Source organism: Pithys albifrons, chromosome 10 (assembly GCF_047495875.1).
Source record: "Pithys albifrons albifrons isolate INPA30051 chromosome 10, PitAlb_v1, whole genome shotgun sequence".
NCBI classification, from domain to species: Eukaryota; Metazoa; Chordata; class Aves; order Passeriformes; family Thamnophilidae; genus Pithys; species Pithys albifrons.
Genome location: NC_092467.1, coordinates 4,117,196 through 4,131,109, shown reverse-complemented (window position 1 = coordinate 4,131,109; position 13,914 = coordinate 4,117,196).

The following is a 13,914-nucleotide window of genomic DNA, read 5'->3' as shown; positions in this document are numbered from 1 at the left end:
AGAATCATAGAATCATAGAATGGATTGGGTTGGAAAAGACCTCTGAGATCATCATATCCAACTCTTAATCCAACTCCAGGCCCTTTACCAGATCATGGCACTCAGTGCCACGGCCAAGCTCAGCTGAAAAACCTCCAGGGATGGGGAATCCACCCCCTCTCTGGGCAGCCCATTCCAATCCCTGAGCACTCTCTCTGTAAAGAAGTTTTTTCTGCTCTCCAACTTCAATTTCCCCTGGCAGAGCTTGAGCCCATCGTGCCCCCTTGTCCTATTGCTGAGTGCCTGGGAGAAGAGACCAACCCCCACCTGGCCAGAACTTCCCTTCAGGCAGTTCCAGACAGTGCTGAGGTCACCTCTGAGCCTCCTCTTCTCCAGGCTGAACACCCCCAGCTCCCTCAGCCTCTCCCCACAGCACTTGTGCTCCAGTCCCTTCTCCAGCCTCGTTGCTCTTCTCTGGACCCGCTCCAGCCCCTCAATCTCTTGCCTCAACTGAGGGGCCCAGAACTGAACACAACACTCAAGGTGTGGCCTCCCCAAGGCAGAGTCCAGGGGAAGGGTCACTGCCCTGGGCCTGCTGGCCACGCTACTTTGGATCCAGGCCAGGATCCCCTTGGCCTTCTTGGCCACCTGGGCACACTGGTGGCTCCTGTTGAGCTTCCTGTCCCTCAGTCCCCCCAGGTCCCTCTGCCTGGCTGCTCTCCAGCCACTCTGTGCCCAGCCTGGAGCACTGCCGGGGGTTGGGTTGGCCAAAGGGCAGGACCTGCACTTGGCCTTGTTGAACTCCATCCCATTGCAATCAGCCCATCTCTCCAGTCTCTCCAGATCCCTCTGCAGAGCCCTCCTGCCTTCCAGCAGCTCGACACTCCCTCCCAAATTTGCTGCTGATGGACTCAATCCCCTCATCTAAATCATCACTAAAGATGTTAAACAGGACTGGACCCAACACAGACCCCTGGGGAACACCACTGGTGACCAGCTGGATGCAGCTCCATTCACCAGCACTCTCTGGGCCCTCCAGCCAGCTCTTAATCCACCTCACCCTTCACACCTGTGGTGCCACGTGCTATGGGTTGGTACTTGCTTGGAGCTTTAATTGTCTGTTTTTTCACTTCCCATCAATGAAAAGAGGCCTCCACTTAGTGAGGAAGCAAATTACTTTCCCATTATAATGTAATGATGCAGGAGGGTGGTATTTCTAACAATAGAAAATAAAAGGTGGCTGTTGTTCTGAGCAAGAAAACACTTCACAGCTATTTTAAAAAATGCTATTAAGCAGAATAAAATGAGCTTCCAGTGGATATTGTGATAAATAACCCATTAATGCCAGAAAAAATATTGCTGTTAAGGCTCCTATTTCCACTGCCTTCCTCAGATCAAGTTTGTTATCTACAGTTATAGTGTACTTATAATTAGATATAGGTGTAGTTGTTATAGTTAATTATAGTTGTTAGAGTTTGGGAAGGAGTAGAGGTGAATGAAATACATTTGGTGAGGGTAGGAGTCTGATGTCTGTAATTTATTCCTGAGAGTCACTAACTGTCCTTTGCAAATTTTTGATTAAATTGATGATTTCAGAACTATTTGGACAAGTACTTTGAGTAAAAACTGCTAAAAATAATGTTTAGTGACAGAGAGAATTCTAAGTCCAAGTGGCAGGAAATAAATTTTCCTCAAGCAAAGCTACTTGTTATTGTTAATATTAAAAATACATCACTTGCTCATAAATCTGCTCAGCAAATGATTCCTTGTCCTTCTAAAAAGGTCTAAATAGCCTGAAAGTTCCTACTCGTTAGATAAAAATCTTTGCCAAATGGTTTGCAAAGAGATGAGAACCACTCTGTGTATTTCTGTGGGCTTGATGCTTCCATCTTCATATTAAAATACAAGATTAAGGTCTCTCTGTTATTTCTTCTGCCTGTAATTAAGGTCTCTTTGGAGGACTTCACTGAAGACCTGTTACATCCCAAGCTTGGAACAAAGACTGGAGGCACCTCAGCTGTGAATGACAATGTGGCACTGGGGCAAAATAAAAGAAAAGCACTCAAAAAGCCCCATACTTGCTGCCCTGCAGTCTACCATGAACTCAGCCATGTGCCATGTGAAGATTGAGTGTTGTCTTCATAATGCTTTAACCTACCTTGGATCCACGTGGTCCATAAAGCAATGAAAAATTGCAAAGGAAACACTTGAAAGTTTCATTAGCTGTTCATTTCATTAAATGTTCCTTCCTTCTCCTCCTGCCCCTGAAGAAATGGAATTAAATGAAATTGTTGGGGCCAAATTCTCGCCTTGTAAAAAGTATTATTAAAGTTCAGGAAGCAGCAAAGACTAAACCACATAAAAGAATCTAAGACCCACTTGCTGTCACTTCTGAGCCATAAAACACGAGCCCACTTTGTGCTCATAGGCTGATAAAGTGATGAGGACTTTGGAAGCATTACATTTTCCCCCTTATTACTTAATAGACTTTCTGATTTCTCCCTGTTCAGCAGGTAAGTGCATTTCAGCTCTAAACTCTCCTGTGTGGGATTATGTATTTCTTCATTCCACCTTTGAAGCCCTTCCATGCCATTATTCTCCTCCTGCTGAAGCACAATGAACATTCAGCTCTGGGTCTGTTGGCCAAGTGCCCCCTCTCTCCTCTTTCCCATAACTCATTAAACCCACACCTTCCAGGAATTCCTCCTGCTTTGTTTTTGCTCGTCATCGATCTCTTCACACTTTGCACTGCTTTAAATCCTGTTCAAACCTCCATTCCCTCCCCATCGTTGGGTGAAGCTCATTCCTCCTTGGAGCTTTGACTAAGGATGAGATGTAAATCCCTCCCCATGTGGAGACCTTGTTTAAACAACCAGGAGGGAAAACGAAACAAAGCAAAGCAAAGCAAAAAGCAAAGCAAAAAGCAAAGCAAAAAGCAAAGCAAAAAGCAAAGCAAAAAGCAAAGCAAAAAGCAAAGCAAAAAGCAAAGCAAAAAGCAAAGCAAAGCAAAAAGCAAAAAGAAAAGCAAAGCAAAGCAAAAACCAAACCAAACCAAACCAAACCAAGGCAAACCAAAGCAAACCAAAGCAAAAAGCAAAGCAAAAAGCAAAGCAAAAAGCAAAGCAAAAAGCAAAGCAAAAAGCAAAGCAAAAAGCAAAGCAAAAAGCAAAGCAAAAAGCAAAGCAAAAAGCAAAGCAAAGCAAAAAGCAAAGCAAAGCAAAAAGCAAAGCAAAGCAAAAAGCAAAAAGAAAAGCAAAAAGCAAAAAGAAAAGCAAAGCAAAGCAAAGCAAAGCAAAGCAAAGCAAAAAGCAAACCAAACCAAACCAAAGCAAAGCAAAGCAAACCAAGGCAAAGCAAAAAGCAAAGCAAACCAAGGCAAAGCAAAAAGCAAAGCAAACCAAGGCAAAGCAAAAAGCAAAGCAAAAAGCAAAGCAAAAAGCAAAGCAAAAAGCAAAGCAAAAAGCAAAGCAAAAAGCAAAGCAAAAAGCAAAGCAAAAAGCAAAGCAAAAAGCAAAGCAAAAAGCAAAGCAAAAAGCAAAGCAAAAAGCAAAGCAAACCAAAGCAAAGCAAAGCAAAAAGCAAAGCAAACCAAAGCAAAGCAAACCAAAGCAAAGCAAACCAAAGCAAAGCAAACCAAAGCAAAGCAAAAAGCAAACCAAAGCAAAGCAAAAAGCAAACCAAAGCAAACCAAAGCAAACCAAAGCAAACCAAAGCAAACCAAAGCAAACCAAAGCAAACCAAAGCAAACCAAAGCAAACCAAAGCAAACCAAAGCAAACCAAAGCAAACCAAAGCAAACCAAAGCAAACCAAAGCAAACCAAAGCAAACCAAGGCAAAGCAAAGCAAACCAAAGCAAAGCAAACCAAAGCAAAGCAAAGCAAAAAGAAAAGCAAAGCAAAGCAAAGCAAAGCAAAAAGCAAAGCAAAGCAAAAAGCAAAGCAAAGCAAAGCAAACCAAAGCAAAGCAAACCAAAGCAAAGCAAACCAAAGCAAAGCAAACCAAAGCAAAGCAAACCAAAGCAAAGCAAACCAAAGCAAAAAGCAAAGCAAAAAGCAAAGCAAAAAGCAAAGCAAAAAGCAAAGCAAACCAAAGCAAACCAAAGCAAAGCAAAACAAAACAAAACAAAACAACAGGTAATTGATCTCATAACTTGAAAAGTGAAAATATTTGGTCAGAGGAGTTTACATAGAGAGAAGGGTCCTTGCTGGTGGCTCCCCCAGACATGGATTCATGGGGGAAATATTTATTTCTTTTATAATATTTATCATCTGTCAAACTATTATTGATTTGGCATTGCAAACTTTTCAAGAATTTCTTAGAAGTGCATCAATAAATTGTCATTTTTTCCTTGCTGTGTGCCCAAGATTTTCCATGTGTGTGCCTGTCATTAAAGTCAAAATTTTGCTATTGAATCCCCCTGACTCTCTTTGATGACAAGTTCAACAATGAGATTAGGGTTTGCATATTTGATGAGTTTGACACCCTACTAATGCTAATTATTGATCAAAATAGTGGGGGTTTAACACACTTTGGTGGGTTATATAGGACAACATCCAATTCTAACAGCAATTCCCTGGAAACTATTCCATACCTTACATATCTCCAACAATAATTACTAAATTGCTGCCAGTGTCAAGGTACAGAGATAACACATATTGCTGACAACAGCTACATAATTTACAAGTTTTCATTCCGAAATTGCTTATGTTTCTCTTCACATTTTTTATTATACATGAAACATTTACTGCAATGGATTTTTCCATCTGAAATTTCCTACTTTCCATTGTCCTGTGTATTTAGTGATGATTCCAGGCTGTCCCAACCAGAACTGAGCATCACTAAAATGACAGCTGTTTCTTACAATGCTCCCTGTTCCCTTCTCTCCTTTGTCTGATTTGGTGCCGCTTCAATTTTATTGCTATTAAGTTCTTTTCACCAACCTATTAAGAAAGAGAAAATTGCTCTGTTTACGACCCTGGGGCCTGTGCTAGTCCATTAGTGACCTCCCTCTTTATCAAATTGCTTCAAATGCTGAGCATTGCAAAGCTTTTTTATAAAAACAATAAGGTTTAAAAGCTTCTTTCAGCACTGAAGCTGCATTTGTGGCTCTGTAGAGGACTCCTGGTGGGGTTCCTTGGAGCACCAGCTCTGTCCTGAGTGATCCATCCCTCTGTCTGATCCACTGCAATGGTTGGAGCTCCTCCTGAGCTGCCTGGAGGGGCCCAGGAGCCTCCCAAACATGGTTGGTTTTGTGCCTCTGCAACCACCTGTAGTGTTGAACAGCTTCAAATAAATAAATATGGTGTGAAACACTCAACCTTCAAATGTGGGATGTCCACAGAACCCTTCAGAGGGTGTTGGACTCTGAGTGTGGCTGCCCCATCCCTGCAAGTGTCCAAGGCCATTTTGGAGCAACTTGGGCTGGTGGAAGGTGTCCCTGTCCACAGCATGACATCTACCATGGCTTGGGAATGTGCTGGAAAGAAGCAGATGCACAGAACTACTAAAAATTTTAAACTTGTGACACTTCCCATGGTGGGCACAGACAGTGATAGTGATCCAGGGAGAAAGCTGGTGCAGTAGTGCCAGCAGCAAAGCCTCTTGGACAGCAGCCACACAGGGTTTGTTGGCACCTGTGTGGTGTCTTGGCCCACAGGGGGAGCATCTCCCTGGGGGGAGAGGCCACCAGCAAGGGTTGGGCACCTGGAGTCACTTTAAGGTTGGAAAAGCCTTCTAAGATCACCAAGTCCAACTGCCAGCCCAGCACCACCACCATGTTCACCACTAAGCCATGTCCTCAAGTGCCACTGGGGACATGTTTCCTGAACCCTCCCAAGGATGGACACTCCAGCACTTTGCTGCCCAGCCCCTTCCAGTGCATGAAAACCCCTTCCATGAAGAAATTTTCCCAAATATCTGATCTAAACCTCCCCTGGCACGACATGAGGCCATTTCTTCTCATCCTGTTGTTCAGTGTAAAGCAGCTTGGTCTCCTGGGCCCATAGTCCTGGTCCCCTGGGCCCACAGTCCTGGTCCCCTGGGCCCACAGCCCTGGTCCCCTGGGCCCACAGCCCTGGTCCCCTGGGCCCACAGCCCTGGTCCCCTGGGTCCACAGTCCTGGTCTCCTGGGCCCACAGTCCTGGTCTCCTGGGCCCACAGTCCTGGTCTCCTGGGCCCACAGTCCTGGTCCCCTGGGCCCACAGTCCTGGTCCCCTGGGCCCACAGCCCTGGTCCCCTGGGCCCACAGCCCTGGTCCCCTGGGCCCACAGCCCTGGTCCCCTGGGCCCACAGCCCTGGTCCCCTGGGCCCACAGCCCTGGTCCCCTGGGTCCACAGCCCTGGTCCCCTGGGTCCACAGCCCTGGTCCCCTGGGTCCACAGTCCTGATCTCCTGGGCCCACAGCCCTGGTCCCCTGGGCCCACAGTCCTGGTCCCCTGGGCCCACAGTCCTGGTCTCCTGGGCCCACAGTCCTGGTCTCCTGGGCCCACAGTCCTGGTCCCCTGGGCCCACAGTCCTGGTCCTAACTGGGCTGGAGGAGCAGAGCCTCAGCTGATTGTGCAAACTGTGTGAATGTCAGAGAATTGGAACCTTAGAACAGAAGTTGTTATGGCCCTGCAAGTAACCCACCCTGACTCACAGCAAAACTTTAAATGAGCTCTTCTTACAGCTGTTTCCACCCTGACAAAAATAAATATCCTTCTTTAAACAGTGAAGGCTCTGACAATTAAGGAGAAGGGAAATTAAAAGCATGTGTGGAAGTTAAAAGGATTAAATAGGTATGTACAGAAGCTGAGGGTTTTAATCAGTGTGAAAATCTCTTCTAGGAGGCTCAGAGAGGCAGTGCTGGGAAGCAGAATCTGTGGCTTCAGAGTCAATGTGTTTACTCTAAACTTCATCTTGACCATCTGCTACCACTAATCAGATACAATTGGCACTTGGAGTTTGAAGGGAAACATATTCAAGACCCGAGGTCCCTCCTGGATAACAACCAGCTAAAAGTTTATCTGCACACAACCCTTCATTTGAATTTGTTTACCTCGCAGGAGAACAAGCTTGAGGATGGAGCAGATGCTCCTGCAAACCACGGAGTTGGTTCCAAGTGATTACATGGGAAACAAACTCCATGGGTAAAAACACACCAAATGCAGAATATGTGGAATAAGCAGGTCCTTTCCTGGTCAGAATATTGTGATGACTCTTGAAGCAGGTCCAGAGGAGGCCCCAGGATGGTCCAAGGATGGAGCAGCTCTGCTGGGAGGAAAGGCTGGGAGAGCTGGGATTGCTCAGCCTGGAGAAGAACCTTCAGGGTGACTTTATTGTGGCCTTGCAGTGCCTGAAGGAGCTACAAGGAAGATGGAGAGAGACTGTTGACAAGGAGTGGAGGGACAGGACAAGGGGGAGTGGCTTCCCACTGCCAGAGGGCAGGGTTAGATGGAATATTGAGAAGGAATCCTTCCCTGGGAGGGTGGGCAGGCCCTGACACAGGTGCCCAGAGAGGCTGTGCCTGCCCAAACCCTGGGAGTGTCCAAAGCAGATTTTCAAGTTATTTCTTTATTTCTATATGTGGATGTCTGGTATTCTTTGAGACAAAAGGTGACCTGGGATGAAAATGCCAGCAGGAGACTGGACTGCTCCCCCAAAGCAGCAATTGAAAATCTTACACCTTCATCCCTCTACATTCCCTTTGGGAATATTTCCCCTGGACAGAAATATGGCAGTTCCTCAATTAATGGGAGAGAGAGACTTCCTGGCAGTGCCAAACCCTGAAGAATTGCACTTGTCTCCCCACATTTGGGCATTTCTTTACTTGCAGCTCTTGGGGAATATCAGCATCACATCTGATAAGGCACCACTGTCCTCACTTGGGGCAAAGAACTGTTTGTGTTCAAGGAAAGGAAAGATAAGATGGGAGCTGTGATTAATTTTTTTTGCTGTTGTTTTCCAGCAAGAACAAATTTTCTTTTTAAAAACCCTGATATTTTCAATTATTTTACGTATTCTTATTTTAGTTGGCAATTTAGGGCTGAATTAAAGTGAAAACTTCAAGAAAGATGATTGGAATAAAATAATTATGTATTGCCTGCTAAAGTTTTATGGTTTTTTTTTTCCCCAAAAAAAGGATAACCTGACATTTATAATCAGCCAAATTAAAAAAAAAATTAAAAAGAAAAATTCAACAAAGCCCCCAAAAGATGAGGTTTTCCTAATGGAGCATAATTACTTTTAAAATTCATATATGAATATTGATGACCTAAAAGTTATTTGTAAAAGAAGAGTAATAGGAAGTAGTAAACAATGGGGATTGACAGATTTTGATTGTATTTAATTTTGTTTTGACATGTCTGGAAAGCAGAGAAGATTTGAAAAGTCTCGAGCATACAGGAACAAATTCCAATTAATAGAACATCAGGAGGAGAGAAAATAGCAAGCAAGCCTTCAATCTCAATGAAGACTTTGCCTTCCCTTCCCTTCCCTTCCCTTTTCCTTTCTCCTTCCTCCTTCTCCTTCCTCCTTCTCCTTCCTCCTTCTCCTTCCTCCTTCTCCTTCCTCCTTCTCCTTCCTCCTTCTCCTTCCTCCTTCTCCTTCCTCCTTCTCCTTCCTCCTTCTCCTTCCTCCTTCTCCTTCCTCCTTCTCCTTCCTCCTTCTCCTTCCTCCTTCTCCTTCCTCCTTCCTCCTTCCTCCTTCCTCCTTCCTCCTTCCTCCTTCCTCCTTCTCCTTCCTCCTTCTCCTTCCTCCTTCTCCTTCCTCCTTCTCCTTCCTCCTTCTCCTTCCTCCTTCTCCTTCCTCCTTCTCCTTCCTCCTTCTCCTTCCTCCTTCTCCTTCCTCCTTCTCCTTCCTCCTTCTCCTTCCTCCTTCTCCTTCCTCTGCCCCTTTCCCTTTCCCTTTTCCCACAGCCTTAGAGGGAATATATTAAACTCTGCACTGTTCTTCAAAGAAGTGATTTCCATGTTTGAACTCAATACTTTGCCAGACAAGCACAAGCAAACAAATCTTTTGGAATGGTGTGGGACTATGGGCAAACAATTCCTAGAGAACCCTTGCCAAGTCCACTCTTCTGCCAAATGTTAAACTCGGCCAAAGAGATGTGATTAAGAAAAAGCAATTAAAAAAATCCAGCAATGTGTGTTAACATTAATAGGGAAAATAGCAATACAGCTGTTAGAAACTGAGGCAGCTTTTCCAGCACTGTAATGAGGGGAAAGGAAAATCCCAGAAAAATGGGCCATCTTTTCCTACCAACTGCCATTAGTGAGGGTTCCAGAAGGATTTACCAATCAATAATATAATTATATATCCAAATCAAGATTTTCTTTCTAGTGGAATGGCTGTTAAGGAGGGAGGTAAGACAGCAGATTCCTATCCATGGAATCATGGAAGCATTAAAGCTGGAAAAGATCTCTAAGATCATAAAGTCCAACAGTCAGCCCAGGACCACCACCATGTTCACCATCAATGGTGTCCTCAAGTGCCACCCAAAAGTTTTTTGTACATCTCCAGGGCTGGACACTCCAAACCTCCCTGGACAGCCCTTTCCAGTGCCTGCCCACCCTTTCCAGGAGGGAATTCCTGCTGCTGTGTCCCTGCCCCTGCCCTGGCACAGCCTGAGGCCGTGCCCTCTCCTCCTGTCCCTGTGCCCTGGAGCAGAGCCTGACCCCCTCCTGGCAGGGATTGCAGAGCCAGAAGGTGCCCCCTGAGACTCCTTTGCTCCAGGCTGAGCCCCCCCAGCTCCCTCAGCCCCTCCTGCTGCTCCAGCCCCTTCCCAGCTCTGTTCCCTGCCCTGAACTCGCTCCAGCCCCTCAATGTCCCTCTTGGAGTGAGGGGTGAGCCATCCATCAGGGGCAGTGTTTCCTCACAAAAGATGGTGCAGAAATGGCAATCAACCAGCAGGATCAACCTGGTCCTCCTTGTGCCCTTTGTCTCCACCATCACGATCAAGGAGGTACCACCAGAGCCTTGACCTTCACCCCAGAGCCTTGAGGTCACTCCTGGTGTGCTGAAGGTCCCTCCACTGGCAGTGCCCTCTGCAGAACCAGAGGCAGGGAAGGAGTTTTGCAGATGTTACCCAAAGAAGGAAGTTTCCAGCCTCCCACATCCCTGCAGTTTCCATTTGAAATCTGTTTTCTGCTGTTCTCCTTAGCAACACAGGCTTCAGGTTCTTGTCCCTGGTGGGGCTCTGGAAAGATCCTGTCGATTTCCTTGTTCATCCCCCCCACAAACACCATTTCCCACAGAAGTCTCTGAAGAAGAAGCCTGGAAACTCTGCACTAACTCTCACTACTCTGTGTGCTGCTCTCAGACTTAATAATCAGACTTAATGATCTTCCTAAAATATTGCATGTGAGACGCCAGCGACATTAATCAATGTTTAACAAAGGCAAGAAGTGCTGCTGACTGAATATAAATACTTGCACAGAAAGATTTAGCATTTGTTTAGTGAGCTTAATTAAAAAGCTCTACTCGATGCGAGCGGTGCCCTTTGGAGGATCTAAACTCCTGGATGAAGAAATAAACTGGTTTCCCTCACTCAGACCTTTCCTTTCTTCCTGCAGGAGGAGTGGTTGCAGAGATCAGAAGATAAATTCTCATCTGCTGCCTTCATTTAAAAGCTATTTTAACGTCCTGATAAGCCCAGGAGTTTGGGGGAGGCTTCATTGTGTTTGCCTCAGTTGTCGATGAGCAAACTGCAGGTAATTAACCCAAGTTGGAAATCTCAGAAAGATCCAGAGCCTTTGCATTTAGCACAGGAATGGGACCATTTCTGTAGGGAAACCCACATCCCTTAATGATTAAACTGCTTTATCTCTTTTTTAATGCAACTGGGTCATTCCAGTGAAGGTCAAGGTGCTGCGTTTCCAGTTAATCTTGTAGAATTATAAAAAAGCATAATCAATAATCAAAAGGTGTGGAATTAAACTCTCTAGATAGAGGAGAAGGAGATAACATTTTTTCCACAGCTGCAGTTGAGGAAGATGCTGAGTTTCTCTGAATAAACCCCAATTGATTACGCTGAGCCAAAAGTTTCTGAGTCTTTCTGACCTTGCAGTTTTGAGCTTTGCATCAGGTAGTTATTGGATTCATAAATACAAACCCTAAACACTTCCATAGCAAGCCTGTGATAGGCATTAAAAAAAAAAAAGGAAATATTCATTCCATGTCACGTGAATGAATTGCCCTATAGTGTCAACTGGCTGCCTCTCTTATTTCAGGAATAAAATTACAGGTTATTAATGCCCAAGATTAAAGGCCACAGTGTACTTGGTATTAAAAATAATAAAAAAATACAAAAAAAAGTTTTTTAAAAAGAAGTCCAAAAGTTATGTGGTAATTGAGAAACTAAAAGTCAGTAAGATGTGCATTGACTTTACACAAACAGCCATGGCTGTCATTTCTACAGCTCATTAGAAATACCTCAAAAATCCCCTTTGGAGACACTGATGGATTCTCTAAGGTGGAAGAAAGACAAAGGTCTGAAACTGTAAATTGTGCAGGCTGAACAATTACAAAATAAATTATGGCTTTAAGATGTTCTAAATATTGACATAGATATTGCTATAATATCATAGGGAGATAACAAACAATAGTATAATGCTGCAGTAAAATAAATCAGTTAAAATCTATATAAATACCCTTTATTTCCAAATTATTGAGAGAACATTTGAATTATCAAAGCTTGTCTTTCCCCCACTGCTGGGTCAATGGCACGGGCTCAAGCTCTGCCAGGGCAAACTGAAGTTGGAGAGCAGAAAAAACTTCTTTGCAGAGAGAGTGCTCAGGCATTGGAATGGGCTGCCCAGAGAGGGGGTGGATTCCCCATCCCTGCAGGTTTTTCAACTGAGCTTGGCCGTGGCACTGAGTGCCATGATCTGGTAAAGGGACTGGAGTTGGACCAAGGGTTGGACTTGATGATCTGGGAGGTCTTTTCCAACCCAATCCATTCTATGATTCTGTGATTCTGTGGATGTGGCACTGAGTGAGAATCCACCATGTCTTGATCCAACCCCACTGTGATCACCAGCCCAGGGCACAGAGTGCCCTGGGCTGGTGATCACAGTGGGGTTGGATCAAGGGTTGGACTTGATGATCTCGGAGGTTTTTTCCAACCCAATCCATTCTATGATTCTATGAACCAGCACTAAGGATGCCACTCCAGCCTGAAATCCTTTCCCTGGCACACTGGCACCACGAGGCTGCCCCTGCTGACCTGGCAAGAATGGGGTTTTTCATCACACCCATGAAATGTAATGTCATGAAACCAAATTTAATATATTAATTTCAATTACATGGTAATTTTATATAAGATATGACACAGCTACATTGAGAAAAGGCTGCATTTTTTTTCTAAATTAACTCAAATTCAGAACTAGAATTATATTTATTATTTCTGAGTTGACATTTTAATTTTTGAAATAACCATTTGTGCTGGTTTGAAGGTGAACCAGCAGGGGAAATGAACTCACCACGAGAGAGATTATAAGTCAGACCTAAAATTTAATAATAATATTACAATAACAACACTGACACACAAGGGAAATTGCTTTCAACTCACAAACCCCAGCAGTATAACCCAGTGTCCTGGGGCACAAACCCAAGGGGGTTTGTTGGCCCTTGTGCTGAGACCCCTGTGGTTCCCCCAAGTCCAGAGCAAAAGGAAAAGAAAAACCTGTTGGTGCAGGCGAGGGCTGTGGTCTGGGCGAGAGCGGGGATCTCCTCCTGTCGAGGTCCTGCTGCTGCTCTGGATCCCACGAGAGGTTCCCGAGGTCTTCTTACCCACCACTTATGTACCCTCAGGGAGCTCTCAGTCCCTCCCCCTGGGCGGGGACTCACACAATGGGTGATTAACTCTGGGAGCCAGGGGGTGTTGAACTGTTGATGGCCCATTAGCAGCTCCGCCCCCCTCAGGCTGGGTGTGAAGTGATAATGGCTCCCTGGGCAGCTGCTGCTAATGGCCCATTGTCCTTGGGGAATGAATAGAGGGGGTAGAATACACAGGTTTGATCACCCCCACACAGGGTTAGCTGGTCCCTCCTGCTGAACTAGGACACCATTAGAATCCAGGTTGCATTTACCAAGATTTCAAATGTATTTTATTTACTATAGAATTGCTTTCTGGTCAGAAAGTGCAACCCAATCCATTCTATGATTCTATGATTATTTCTTATGTCTTATTGTGAGAAAAACCCCTCACCTTTGAATTCTCAAATTTTCTTGGAATGGAGAATTATTTTAATCTGAGCATACTTGGTTTTCTATTCTTTTGGCTGATGCTGCCAGCAACATTTGGGGCTTTCTTCTTTTCATTAGGAAAAAGGGATTTATGACAGCCAGGTATTTGGCGTGAGTCCATTCAATTAAAAATAATGCAGAAAAATGCTATTTATCTGAGCAGAAGAATAAAATAATACCAGATAGTTCTTCTGTGGAAGTGCAAAGACCTTGTCCAAGTGCTTGTTATTGATCATTTACCTGTATGGGAGGGGATTTCCAAGCCAAAAGGATTTTATGACCCAGTGGTCAAATTCAAGTTTGCTTAATGTCAACTCCCATCCTCCTGAAAGTCAAACTCCCAGACTGAAATCTCGAGCCAAAGGCAACTGAAGACACAGTAATTCCCACCTCTGCTGTGGAGCTGGGAAATGCTTCCAGGTATTTCATATTGCTGGGGCAGGTTCTTAATATCTTGTATTTGTAACCAGTTTTTATCAGAGCAAACTGCTCAGCTGCATCTGAGGGACTGTGACTGGTCTGTGACACGAAGGCACATCCTGGCAGGTACAAGCTCAGAGTTCTCTTTTCCCAAGGGATTTACGTGGGATATACACATTGAACTAAAACCAAGAGTGAGCAAACATTGCTATGATTTTTGAAGCTCTAAAAATAAGGTTTAGTTAAATTCCTCCAGGAGTTTCATCCAAGTTTAGTCTGGTATTTGAATGAA